The following is a 12,581-nucleotide window of genomic DNA, read 5'->3' on the forward strand; positions in this document are numbered from 1 at the left end:
TTCTGCCTCAGTGGTAAATACAGCTCCCCACCATGTTTCATTTCTCAACCACAATAAGAAAGCCCATTGAAGTCAGGAACTGTATCAGTGCAAGTCACAAGTGTAAGAGATGCTAACCAGTTCTTTCCTAATCCCAAAGCAGGCAAATAGATAATGCCCTTTTAAAGTTTTTCCCCTATCTTCATCTGGCTACAGAACGTTCTTCTCTCCCCATCCTCAACTGTTGTGGCCTGCCCCAGGGGAGTCTGGATTTCTGCACTGAACAAGTGGTTCCTAGTTACAAAAATTATAAGACACTTCAGGACACTTCAAGTGGAAACCAAAGGAACCGCTGCAGTGCTACCACTCTCCAGAGTCTAAAAAAGGTATACGCGTCTCAAAGGAGAGAGATACAGAGCAAGTTTATCACATGACCTCCACCCACCTGATCTAATATTCAAGTCAAGCCTTTTCCTTCGGGTAAAAAAAATGAATAAAACCATGAGAGTCCTGCCCTGTAGTTGTATAAAAAATTGTTATCCGCTTCAACCATTTAAATCTAGCCAGTTCCTCAAGTGAAACATAGCAGCTGTTTAGCCATGCACAGCAAGTTAAACACAGCTGTTTAGCTACACAACAGGAAGTGGTCCAGACTGAATAGGAAGAGAAATTTCTGTAAAACAATGCAGTTTTCTATAACGGAATTTGGCTGGGAAACTCAAATTAATCCCCAGCTCTTACAATAAAGGCTCTGGCATTTCTGAATGAACATAACAGACAATGACCTCCGTTCCCTGCATCATCAGAAAGATGTTACCACCAGTGGACCGTCATGCCGGGGCCTTGGCTTATTATGGATTCTGAGGATCCACACTCAAAATCAGCAGCATTTCTTCCTGCAGCCGCCTTGGTCTCCCATCTAAGCACAGCGCAGTCCCAACAGCACTCTACTTTTAAAACCCGGCATCTAGCAGCAGTACAACTCCAGAGGTAACAAAACAGTAATGTGGGGTTGCCACAGCATGCTTGCAACACCCCCCACCCTCAAAACAGAAGAAACAATGTATTTCACCCCAGTGCACTTCCCGTGACCTGACTAGATGATTGTTGACTTCTTTCCGTATACCGATTGGATTAACTTGCTGGAGGCAACTGGGAGGAAAAGCATGGAAAGGGGTGGAGGGAGATAGCAAAGTAAGGCTATGCTGCTCTTCAGCTGGTGAAGCGATAAGACAGGAGGGAGAAGAGTGTGTCTGCATTAAGAGGCCAGGAACTGAAGAGCAAATGAAGAGTATATTTAAAGATAGCACAAATCCTTGATAAAGCCTCTTGGAAACTTGATGAAAATTTCAAAGTGTATCAGGAAGTAAAAGCTGGGACATATTAAAAAATAAATCCACGAGGCAAGAAAAAACTTAGATGGGGAAGAGCCATAGACAGCTGGTTATGTACATACGCCCACATGCAGGCACTCTGGGAAATAAAATTTACACCTTTGGAGACTGGGGATGTGATTATACAGTTATGTACTTATCCCACCTATTTAAGATCAAGGCACAAGTACTGGGCTATAAAGATATCATACAGACTTATAACCACTACAGTGGACCTTCAGTGTGGTGTCAATCCAGTAGAAGATGATATTTCTACATCAACAACTTGAGTTCCTGTAAACCCTAGTTTTCCCCAGGGTCTCCCTGCAGGGAAAAATTAAACCTGACCCTGCTTAGCTGGTAAAGGGTGGGAGGATTATAATCTCTGGAGAATTCACCCAGCATTCAACAGAAGTGCCAATTCTCATTCCTTCTCTTCAAGGATTTTGCCTCCTCCTTTACTTCCACCACTGTTTTATTTCCCCAAAACAGGCCCATAATGAAGTCTGAAATTGTATCGGGGACTTTATCATCTTTGCAAATACAGAACATACTGTCTGGAGACAGAAACTCTTTCAATAAAAATTAATTAGCTGCAGCTTTTGTCCCAGTCCCACTGGTGGTGCGGGGAATACATTATGAAGATGGAAGGGAGTGGTAGCACACTCGTGTGAGGGGCACGCTGTCGACAGGTGCCACCCAGCTCCCCTCCACACTATTCATAGGTAAGCATCACACTGGGGGTCATTCCAGACTATTTTTTCTTTTTTTGGGGGGGAAGAGGGTTGTTTGCTTTGTTTTGTTCTGGTTTTGTTGTTGCTGTTTTGAAGCAACAGACTGCAGAGAGAAAGGAGCAGCTCAGGCATTTGGGGGAAATTTAGGAAGAGAGTATTCTTGAGATTACCCCCGCTTAGCGCTCTTAATTCGTTCCAGAAAAACTGAGCGCAAAGCAAAACCCATTTCCCCACAGAAATTAATGTAAGTAGAGATTAACTGGTTACTGCCTGCCCTCCCGCCACCTCTCTCCACTCCCCCACCCACCTGCCAGGGCTCCAGCCCCACATACCAGCCCGGGCCTGTGCTCCTGCTGCCCTGCTCTGGGCCCCCACCGGTCCTGGCCCTAGGCACTGGCATGGGTCCCACGCTCATGCCCGGCTCCCGCTCACTGCTGCTGTCTCTCCCCACCCCCCTCGCCTGCTCACTGGCCTCTCCAGCCCCACTTGCCAGCCCGGGCACTGGCACTACTGCTGCCCTGCTCTGGGCTCTGCCCCTGCCACCGGGCACCAATGCGGGCCCCGTGCTCCTGCCACCCCACTCTGGGCACAGACCCCCCCCCGGCCCTGGCTCCAGGCACTGGCGTGGGCCTCGTGCTACTTGCCTCTGTCACCGCCGCCTCGCCCGCTCCAGCCCAGGCACCAGTACTCCTGCCACCCTGCTCTGGGTGTGGGCTTCCACTGGCCCTGGCACAGGCCTCACACACCAGCACAGGACCCATGCTCCTGCCCCCCACCCTGGGTGCAGGCCCCTATCGGCCCTGGCCCCAGGCACTGGCTTGGGCCCCGCACTCCCCCCATCTTTTGCAGCTGCTTGTCTCTACCCCGCCACCTGCTCTGGCACCATGTGTCAGCCTGGGCCCATGCTTCTGCCATCCCGCCCTGGGCCCCCATGCCTGCCTGCCCACTCACCTCCCACTCGCTACCACCACCACTGCTTCTCCCTGCTCGCCTGCCTGCCGAAACTCTGATTCCACTGAGTGCTATAGCGAAACCGGCTGAGTGCCCAGCAGAATTGGGTAGCAATTCTAAATAAGCACTATAGCAAAATAGTGCTAACTGAAACCATATTAAGCGGGAGTTGCCTGTAAAGGAATGACACATAGAAAACCCAGTGCCCCTTAATAGCTCTCCCTTCCAGAAGGAACTTGAGCAGGAATGTGTCTGTAACCCTGCACTTAGTGAGAAGCTGAAGCAGTGGGGGCCTTAGGGTTGTTGAGGCCCTGGGCAAGAGAGCTATTTGGGGCCCCTTAGAAGCTTAATTTTGATGACCTATAAGCAAGTTGGACATTTTTTATTTCAATTTCATTTTGCCCTAACCATGCAACTGCAATGAAAGTATCTTAATCCAATACTGATAATACAAATATTCAGTGTAATTAAGTTTTATTTTTATAAGTGTGGGGCCCTGGGCAGTCGCCCAGTTTGCTCTCCCCTAAGGCCACTGCTGGCTGAAGGAAAGCAAGGTAGGTTTGCAGGGAGTTATGCAGTAACCCCCTTACAGCTCCCACCAATACAGCCATGGCACCAGCCATTTTGCATTCAGAGTTTGTTTGCTTCAATACCTAAAAGGCAACAGCTGTTGGATGGCAAGTTCATGAGTAGGAGGAAAGTGCACTAGCCACATCAAATGCACACCCAAGTGTGCTACGGGCAGGGAGCCTCCAATATATCCCTCAGGAGGCTCCAATACATCTGTCCCACCCTCCAGCAGGGACTGAAAAAACCCCAAACCAAACTCCCTCTGCTTGCTTTCCCCACTCCTATTCTGAAAACAGCTCAGAGGCTGGCAGGCAATGCAGACAGAAGTTATGGAAGCCGCTCTGTTTTGAAACATCTTCATCTGACCCCTCGTGCAATGAAGGTTCAGATTTTTGCCCAGTCAGCCATTTTTTAATACATCTGCAGCTGTGCACTTGTGTTTTGTCATGGCTATAAACCACTTTCTGTGGCCAGACTGGGCAAAAATTGTCACTTCTGTCTGCACCCCTAATTCCCATTTATGGAGTCCCAGTGGCATATGTGTCAACAGCAGAGAAGCAAGCAATGGCCATTTTAAATCATGCACCATCATTTACTCCACTGCCACCACGTCTAAATAGAGCTGATGAGGCTCCTTGTGGCTCAGATCTGACCCAGAGGTTCAGGCGAGTCTGACACTTCTGAACTGGATCATCTAGTCTGACCTCTTGTATAATAAAAGTCAGAGCACTTCATGCAGATGAGCCCTCAACCTTGCAAATAATCTCACTTAGGCTCATTATTTACATGTTTATTGTGTTTAAGAATGATGGTGACCTGCATTCCTACACACCGGTTCAGCATGTGCAGCGTTGGTCTTATATGGTAGGAAACATGGGCAACTGTCTGAGGTGCTGTGGTCGGGGGGGGCATCACATGCACATGTGCGCGCACACACACTCACAGAAGCGCTGTCCCCCAAACCCGTCCCAGGCAGTGGGAGCAGTGCCCAGACCAGCCTGCCCCCCACCTCTAGCAGCCGCAGGGGTGCAGACAGAAGTGACAAATTTTGCCCAATCTGGCCACAGAAAGTGGTTTGTAGCCATGACAAAACACAAGTGCACAGCTGCAGATGTATTAAAGAATGGCTGAGTGGGCAAAAATCTGAACCTTCATTGCACAAGGGGTCAGATGAAGATGTTTCAAAACAAAGTTGCTTCCATAACTTCTGTCTGCATTGCCTGCCAGCCTCTGAGCTGTTTTCAGAATAGGAGGGGGAGAAGCTGGGCTGGGCAGTGCAGGCAGCAGCAGCAATGACTGCCCACCTGCAACATTGAACTGTAGAAGTACATGATGCTGGATGAGTCATTCTGGAAGGTTTGAACCCTTCTGAAGAGCATTGGGTGTCAATGGAAAACACATCGATTCCAAGTAACCTCCATGCCTTGTGCAGTAGGGGATGCTTTGGAGGAAATCCTGGAAGCATTCACACTGACTGAGGAAGAAAAAAGTAATTATGAGAAGGTGAAAAAAGCCTTTGATGCTCAATTTATTGGGAGGCATAACGTGATATATGAGAGATTTAACCAGCATTATCAAGAACCAGATGAGACTGCCAAGTCCTTCGGAACAGCTGTGCATAGCCTTTCAAAGCCCTTCAAGTTCATTCAGCCACAGGAAGAATTTATAAGAGGCAGGATCATTATGGGCACAAGAGACAAGAAGCCGTCCGGCTCTCTTCAGCTCAACCCCAGACTGACCTTGGCAAAGCACAAATAAAGCAAAGATGCAGCAGTAAGGGGAGGGGGGAAGCAGGCTAGTGGGGAACTGACTGGCTTGACCCAGCTGGTGGCAACTCTTACACATGTCAAGAGAAGAAATCTTAGGTCACATTCAGTAATATGTTGCAGTCACAACACACAGCTGTAAAACAAGCTTAACTGGCTGGTAGCACAAAGTAGCCAGAGCAGATCAGTAATCCAGTCCAGTATTTCCACATTCGTCTCAACGAAGCAGGTCTTCAAATGAAAAGGAGAGGTCAAGAAAGCTTTGCCAAGCCAGCAAAGATTTGACTAAGGAAAGCTGCAGTTGACATAAGAAATCATTGATCCATGCACAACAGCAATGCCCAGCAAGGGAGGAGAGAAAAATCCACAAAGGAGGCAATCAAATGGTGGCCTGTTTGTCTGCTGAAGCCAGGAACACAATCTGGGATGGCACAGGGACATTATGATAATATTTAGCAGTTTAAAGCCCTTTTCAGAGTATGTTCCAAGTGCTGTGCAAATATTAATTAATCCTCATGATACCCTTGTCAGCCATAAATGTTGTTATACCCATTTTAAAAATGGGAAAACAGAGAGGCCGAAGTGTTTTCCTGTGCTCACACAATGTTCCAATAGTACATCTAGGATCAGGCCTCTAGGTTGCTTTGTGCATGGCTACAGATAATGCTTCTCCTGCATCTTCTGTCAAAGGATCTCAAGGCATTTTTACAGACATTGCTGATTTACATATTACAGCATCCTTCTACAGTAGGTAAGTATCATCATCCCTTCTTTACAGATAGGAAAATGGAGGAATAGGGGGTTTCAAAATAGGTCACTGTTGTGGATGCCTAACTTGGGACAACTTAAAGAACTGTCAGTTTTACAGGAAGCTTTTAGCAGAACTACAAATGGAATTTAGATCTTGAAAGCCACTGATGGGATTGGCCTAGAACAGCCTTTCTTTCCCCCAAGAAAATGTCCTCAATACAGAATACCCTTTGGGTAAAAGCAAGTGAAATGTCACAAACTCTGCTAAATCCAGGTGGGATCCCAGCTGGCAAGAAGAACAAAAGTCATGGCAGTTCAGGGAAATTGGATTCATTTCTGGCTGAGTTTTAGAGATACTGTGGCCAAAGCCAATTTTGTTGCTTTCCAGTCGTCAACCTGTAAGGAGCCAGGGGCAGTCTGGGGAAAAGTGTTAAGACACAAGCATGACTCATAACAAGATGTCCAGTCTAGCCTGGTTGCACTGATACAGGCAGTGTGCTAAGCTACATAATATCCAAGGATTGTATAAGATGTTTTGATACCCATCAGTTTAATGGGGACCAGTGAAGCTGGCAGCTCAGCATTTCCTCTCTGCTGTGGTAGAGTTCATTTATTTTCTACTTAGAAAGTCCCTGAGCCAAACAGGGCAGCTGCCTTCCCTCCCCTGCCAAGCCCTATCTCTTTTATTTCCATATTTCTCAGGGTCTGCTGGATTTGGCCCAAGAACGCCTCAACAGAATCTGTCTCTGGGGAAAAAAAGCAGCTCCTGAGAAAGGGCAATTAAAGGCAATGTTCATTTCCTCTCCTTAATTGGCAGCTACGTTCAGAGACAAAGCTGTGCCGCCATGCGGAGCCCACAAGATGCTTCACAATACAGTTGAGAAGATACTCTTAAAAGAACATACCTTTTTGGGGGGGTGGGTACAGAGAGACATGTGCTTAAGTGGAATTTCATGCAGCTGAGAGGTGCCAGTGTAACAACCCTAGGTCCTGATTCTTTGTGTCCAACATCTGAACAACCCCTGTTGAGCCCAGAGGGGGGGGCAATGTGTGTTTGCAGGGGTGATGATAGGGCCCCTTGAAGGCTGACATCTTGCTCTGTGGGTAAAAGAAAGTACAGCTCACCCAGTGTCAGTACCTGCTTCTCCTGCACTGCCTCCACCCCTTTTTTGAAGGGATAAGTTGGCCCGTTCGGTCTCTGGCATCTCATCAGAGACTGCCAACAAAAATACAATTTGTTCCAATTGCAGTGGGCTTTTTTGTGCTGACCACTAAGAAATGATGACAGAGTTTACAAGGCTGTAATGGAATAATTTCCCTCTTGCATAAATTTCCTGTCTATATAATGTGCAACCATATTAGCTTGAGCTACAGCCATATCTTCTCTCAAGAAAAAGAATGCAAGGCAGTATTAAGGAGGTTATCCTGGGAGTCCCAGCAGGGTCTTAAGAGATACTGTGCTGCTACAGGGTCTGTCTTTTAAAATTAAGTATAAAACTAATGTTTCTTTGCCCCATCCAAGGGCATTAAGGAGCCTGAGAAGGACTTCCTGCATGTGTAAGACAGCTTGCCACATTCTGGCCGAAGTCCAGTTTGGTTAGTTCCACTAAATGTATTTAAATAATCCCAAATGCATCTCAAGTGGATATGGCATTCCCATTTGTGCGGGGATGTGTACACTAAGAGCATAAATATGCATCCATACAAGTCTGAGAAGAGTATACATATTATGAGATTGGTAAGAAAATGCTAACACCTGGCAACATATGTATGGTGCCTGGTTCAGTGGAAGTTCTCATCAATTTGCTTGGGTCATATGAGCACCATTTACATGACCAGGTGTGCTGTGACTTCCCCACCATGCTGCAGCCACTGACTTTTCAAATCCAATGAAGTCTCTGAGATGGGGATCAGGTATTCCTTCTATCTGGTCATATATCAGCTAGCAGAATAGGATCTTTCTCTTTCTAGACGTATAAGGGCACACAAACATAGGAGTGATAGCCACAATTAATAATGGCAACACAGACTCACTCCATCACCCACCAAAAAACTGAAGATGATTGTGGCTGACACATGGAAGTTGATTTTAACTTCAGAGGCTTTTACCCCAGCTAACCCAAAAGCTTTCTTGATGCTAATGTTCCCTCACAGGGTCCTAGAGTTTGGTATTCAAATAAAAGGAATTAAAGAGATTTGTGCTGCAGTATAGGAAGACAACTCAAGACAGGACTGCCTGAAGGATATAAAGTACATTCATCTTGTCCACAAATGAATGAAACGTTATCAGTAGAGCCAGAGAGGATAATTTGACCTTTCTGTTTCTCTCTCTCTGTCTGCATCTCATGAAAAAAATCCTTCTTCAGTTCTATCAATAAACTCAAGTTTCCTTCTGTTGCCTGGGGCATGAGGAGAAAGGATAAATAAAGGCACCCCAACACACAGAAAAGGCACTCAGCATGCAGTATAGCAGCTAGGGAAAGTGAGTGGCACAGAGTGGCCTAATTCACAGAGTGAAAAATAGGCAGGCTTGCCTTCACTCTGTGAGAAGGCAGTGTCCAGAGACTGATCAATATGAGATGTTCACTCTGCCACCAGAAAGGAAGAAGAGACAACTCAACACATGTAGAAAACCAGTAGGTGCTGATGCATATGAAAGATGAATCAGAACTCAAAGGTGTAATCGAAGATGAGGAAAACCAAGGTCTCTGTCACCAAGAAATAGGGACTTGGACTTCCAGACTGCAAGCATCCCCATGGCACAAACAAGCTCTCAGCAATGGAAATGTATCAAAGACCATGCAGGAAGCCCAAATGCTGACTGCTGACAGCTAAGTTGTGAAAAGCAAAGAGCGGTCTGAATCATGGACTCCTCAAGGCAGGAGCCTGGCCTTTAGTGTATTCTGTCTTTTTTTTATTGAGGGCCTGGCAACACTTTTAAATAACAGAAAGAAAAAAAATGCTAAGTTTGTAGTGGCCAGAGGAGTCCATTAATAGCAAATATGGCTAAGAAGCAAATTGACCAGAGGGCTTTAAATATGGCTTGGCATGGAGCACAGCACACACCACCAATATCTGTCTAACCCACTGCAGAACGTTTCGCAGTGCTCCTATAATGAATGGTCTGAGACAAGCAATTAGCCGTGTTATTCTGAAGTCAGGAAGAAGACAAGGTAGGGTGACACCTTATAGACTAACTGATTCAGAAGGGCATAAGCTTTTGTAGGTGAGAGCCTAATTCATTAGATGCAACGAATGGACTTGGTGATCAGAGTTTTACAGACAGCAAAGCACCAGTGTGAGATGTGAGACCAGGCTCCATCACTTCTGGAGTTACAAAGCCATACATAAATCCCCAGATGCTCTCCACAAATCAGGAGCAATTACCAGATCATCACCTCCCCAGCCCTTAAACAATGAGTCTTTCCTCCTTCTTAGATCAACAGGCAATCAGACTACTTCCTTAGAAGAGCAGGTTAGACAAACACTTGGATGAGTGGTTTTAGTCAGGGATGATCCTACATTGAGCAGATGGTTAGACAGGATAACCTCTTGAGGTCTGTCCTAGCCCTGTTTTTATAGTTTCATAGTTTCATAGTTGATAGGGTCAGAAGGGACCTGAGCAGATCATCAAGTCCGACCCCCTGCCATGGCAGGAAAGAGTACTGGGGTCAAACGACCCCAGCAAGGTGATTGGCTAGCCTCCTTTCGAAGACACCCAGGGTAGGAGCAAGCACTACTTCCCTTGAAAGTTGGTTCCTCACTGCCCCTGACTGATAGCAGACTTGCAATCTAACATTTGCTTTTATTGTATCTTAAAAACACCATTGTGGTAGCTTGTATCAAACAGATTTTTTTTTAAGGAAGGAACTATAAAAGACCTAAAACCACTAGTCATTGATGTACAGTAACAACATGGAAGTGTGTTCTGGACAAGTCCCTGATTTATACAAGCCACTCAACTCCTATTTTGTCATGATCATCAAATGTTACACAGCTGTGCAAAAAGCATTATCTTCATCCCTGATGGCAATTCCTGTTGAGACATGACTTTGTCCTGTCAAGACCAGGTGGATGAGGTTGTTATGTAGAGATGGGGCAGCAACTTCAAATGCTCAGAGAGAAAGTCTGTTGGACCACACAGTGCAATTTAGACTAGCTCCAGGCAGGCTTAAACAGCAACATGACCCCTTCTCCCTTGACAGGCCCCATCTTATGCAACTTTCTTCTACCCCAATTCCTGCCTCTGTAAAATGAGAATAATGATACTGACCTCATTTCTGAAGTGCTTTATGAAGTGTTGAGATGCACTATGTAAGCACCAAGTATTGTCACTACTGCCATAAAAGTCCCTCCCTGAATTCCCCCCACTCTCACAACACCTTTCCTTTGTACAGAAAACATTTCCTTCAGTGCTGTTGTTCTCAGTAGTATAACTGAAGGAGAGGGGAAGTGATCAAGTCACCAGCCCCAGGGCACCCATTTAGGGGAGGTACCTGCACCCCAAGTGCAGCAGCCCATGCCCCAGCAGCAGCAACAGTAGCCTGTATGTAGGAAGGCTCCCCAAGAAGTAGCATGACTGTGGGTGGGCAACCAGGACACCAGCCCCAGGCATCAGCTTGAGAGGATGCAAGAATGGAAACTGCTGTTGGTGAAGGCCCAGCTACTACTGGAGCTGGGTCAGCTGCCGCTGCATCCACTACCACAGCTGTCATCCATCGTCTCTCTGGCTTGGCACCCCCATCCCCCTCTGGTCTCCAGGATTTCCGATTCTGCCCAGGGCACCAAAATTTCTAGCTATACCTCTGGCTGTTCTGCCTCTCTCATCACTGTCTGCTATGCTATGTGTGTACATCCCCTTCCCCATCACTGAGCTCTGCACAAAAATGGCCAGGATGAGGCCCCTACCTTCTAATCCCAGTTCGGCCACTTGCTCTTTGCTTGGCCTTGGACAGGGCCTTTAAACAGCTTCCATCTCTGTAAAACAGAGCACCTAACTGGCTCAGTAACTGTCAAAGGCTCAATTCATACAAGTTTGTGGAGCACAGGAAATCCTCACATGGCAGGCTCTGTAGAAATGCTCTATATTATAAGCCCTGAGAAAGCACCAGGAATAGCCTGACCCCTTAAATGCTTGGCAGAGTCAAAACCAGGGGCTTCTCTCTGCCCAACCCACCTGCCTCTTCACAGATTCACAGAAGTTTACGGCTAAAAGGGACCTTGTGAAATCACTGGGTCCAACCCCTCTGCAAGACCCATCAACTTGAACAAAAAGAAGTTGAACCTCTCTAATAAAAGTTGGGGTCTTTGGAGGGAGGGAAGTGGCTTAAAACACTGAAAAGCCATAAGTATCTGCGAGGCTGAGAAGTGGGAAAACATGTTCAGAAAGAACAGTACAAGCACAGCACAAGTGCATCACAGAGATGCAAGGGAAAAATAAAGCCATCATCCGCTCCATCAAAAGCTAGGGAACCATCCCTCTGGTGCCTCCACCTACTGCTAGAGCTGCTTTTACTTGAAATAAAAGCCTCATTTACAGCAAGGAGTGCAAGTGCATTAATGCCAAAGGTTGAGCAAATCTGTGAGAGAGAGAGAGGGAGGAGTGCCTGCAGTGAGTGCGTGTGGCAGTGTGTTTGTACCTAAATTAATGCAAACAGATGTCAGGGAGAGACTGAGCGCTTGCTAGCGTCTGGGGGTGAAGAATTAGCTCAAGGATGGGGCAGCAGGAAGGAGCTGTGTTGGAGGGCACTGGCAGTCACAGGAAGAAGCATATGCAACACATATGTGAACTTTCTAGGCAATTCTCATCTTCCCAGTATCTCAGACAAGTACACTGCTGAAGTAGCTAGCTGTTATTTAAACAAGCCAGTTGTTAATAAATGGAGTCTTTTAGCCCTAATTGGTAAAAAACCAGTAGACTGCAAACCTCCCAGAGCTCTTCAATTATAGATAGAGCCCCAGAACTGCTGGAAATGGCTGAGTGATTTCCTGAGTAACCACAGAGCTACTTCAGCCCATCTCTATGCACACAGCTTCAACATTGCTCTGGCATGCCAAGGCTTTGGATGACTTTGATGAGAGCTGGCATCTTCTAAGCTCCCCTCTCCTTTGCTATGCAAGAAGCACCTTGGGCCAGGCAGAGGCTCCAACCTGTCTCTCTCTACCTCAGAAAGGGGGGGGACCTTGGCTCATTTGCTTTCCTCCATTTTAGCAACTGAAAGGAAGTAACCACCTGCAGCTTTCTTCAAGTCACATGCTGGTGTCAGCAGGAGGCAGAGTATTTCATTTTGTAGGCTGTGTACATCCTATTGTTCTTTGTGTCATTTACCATCCTTTAAAGATTTAGAAGAAATATGTTGGAGCCATACATTCATTTCTCATGCCCTTATGGCAATCACTCAGCACCAGAAAACACAACAAGGAAGGACTCTAAAGATCACCTGGCGGGTGGGAGGGGG

The 12,581-nt window shown here is 46.6% G+C and overlaps 1 long non-coding RNA gene across 1 annotated transcript in view; it reads right to left on the reverse strand.

Annotated features, from left to right (window-relative positions):
- Nucleotides 1–1,439: 1,439 nt before the first annotated feature.
- LOC109316081 overlaps nucleotides 1,440–12,581 on the reverse strand; it is a 14,290-nt gene continuing 3,148 nt past the window's right edge. Inside the window, exons 2-3 of the long non-coding RNA XR_002102671.1 lie at nucleotides 4,905–4,911; nucleotides 1,440–1,450 (exon numbers count right to left, since the gene is read on the reverse strand). This is a non-coding gene — a long non-coding RNA (uncharacterized LOC109316081). The remainder of the gene's footprint in view (nucleotides 1,451–4,904; nucleotides 4,912–12,581) is intronic.

Source organism: Crocodylus porosus, unplaced genomic scaffold (assembly GCF_001723895.1).
Source record: "Crocodylus porosus isolate Cpor-Errol unplaced genomic scaffold, CroPor_comp1, whole genome shotgun sequence".
In the NCBI taxonomy this organism is placed as follows: domain Eukaryota; kingdom Metazoa; phylum Chordata; order Crocodylia; family Crocodylidae; genus Crocodylus; species Crocodylus porosus.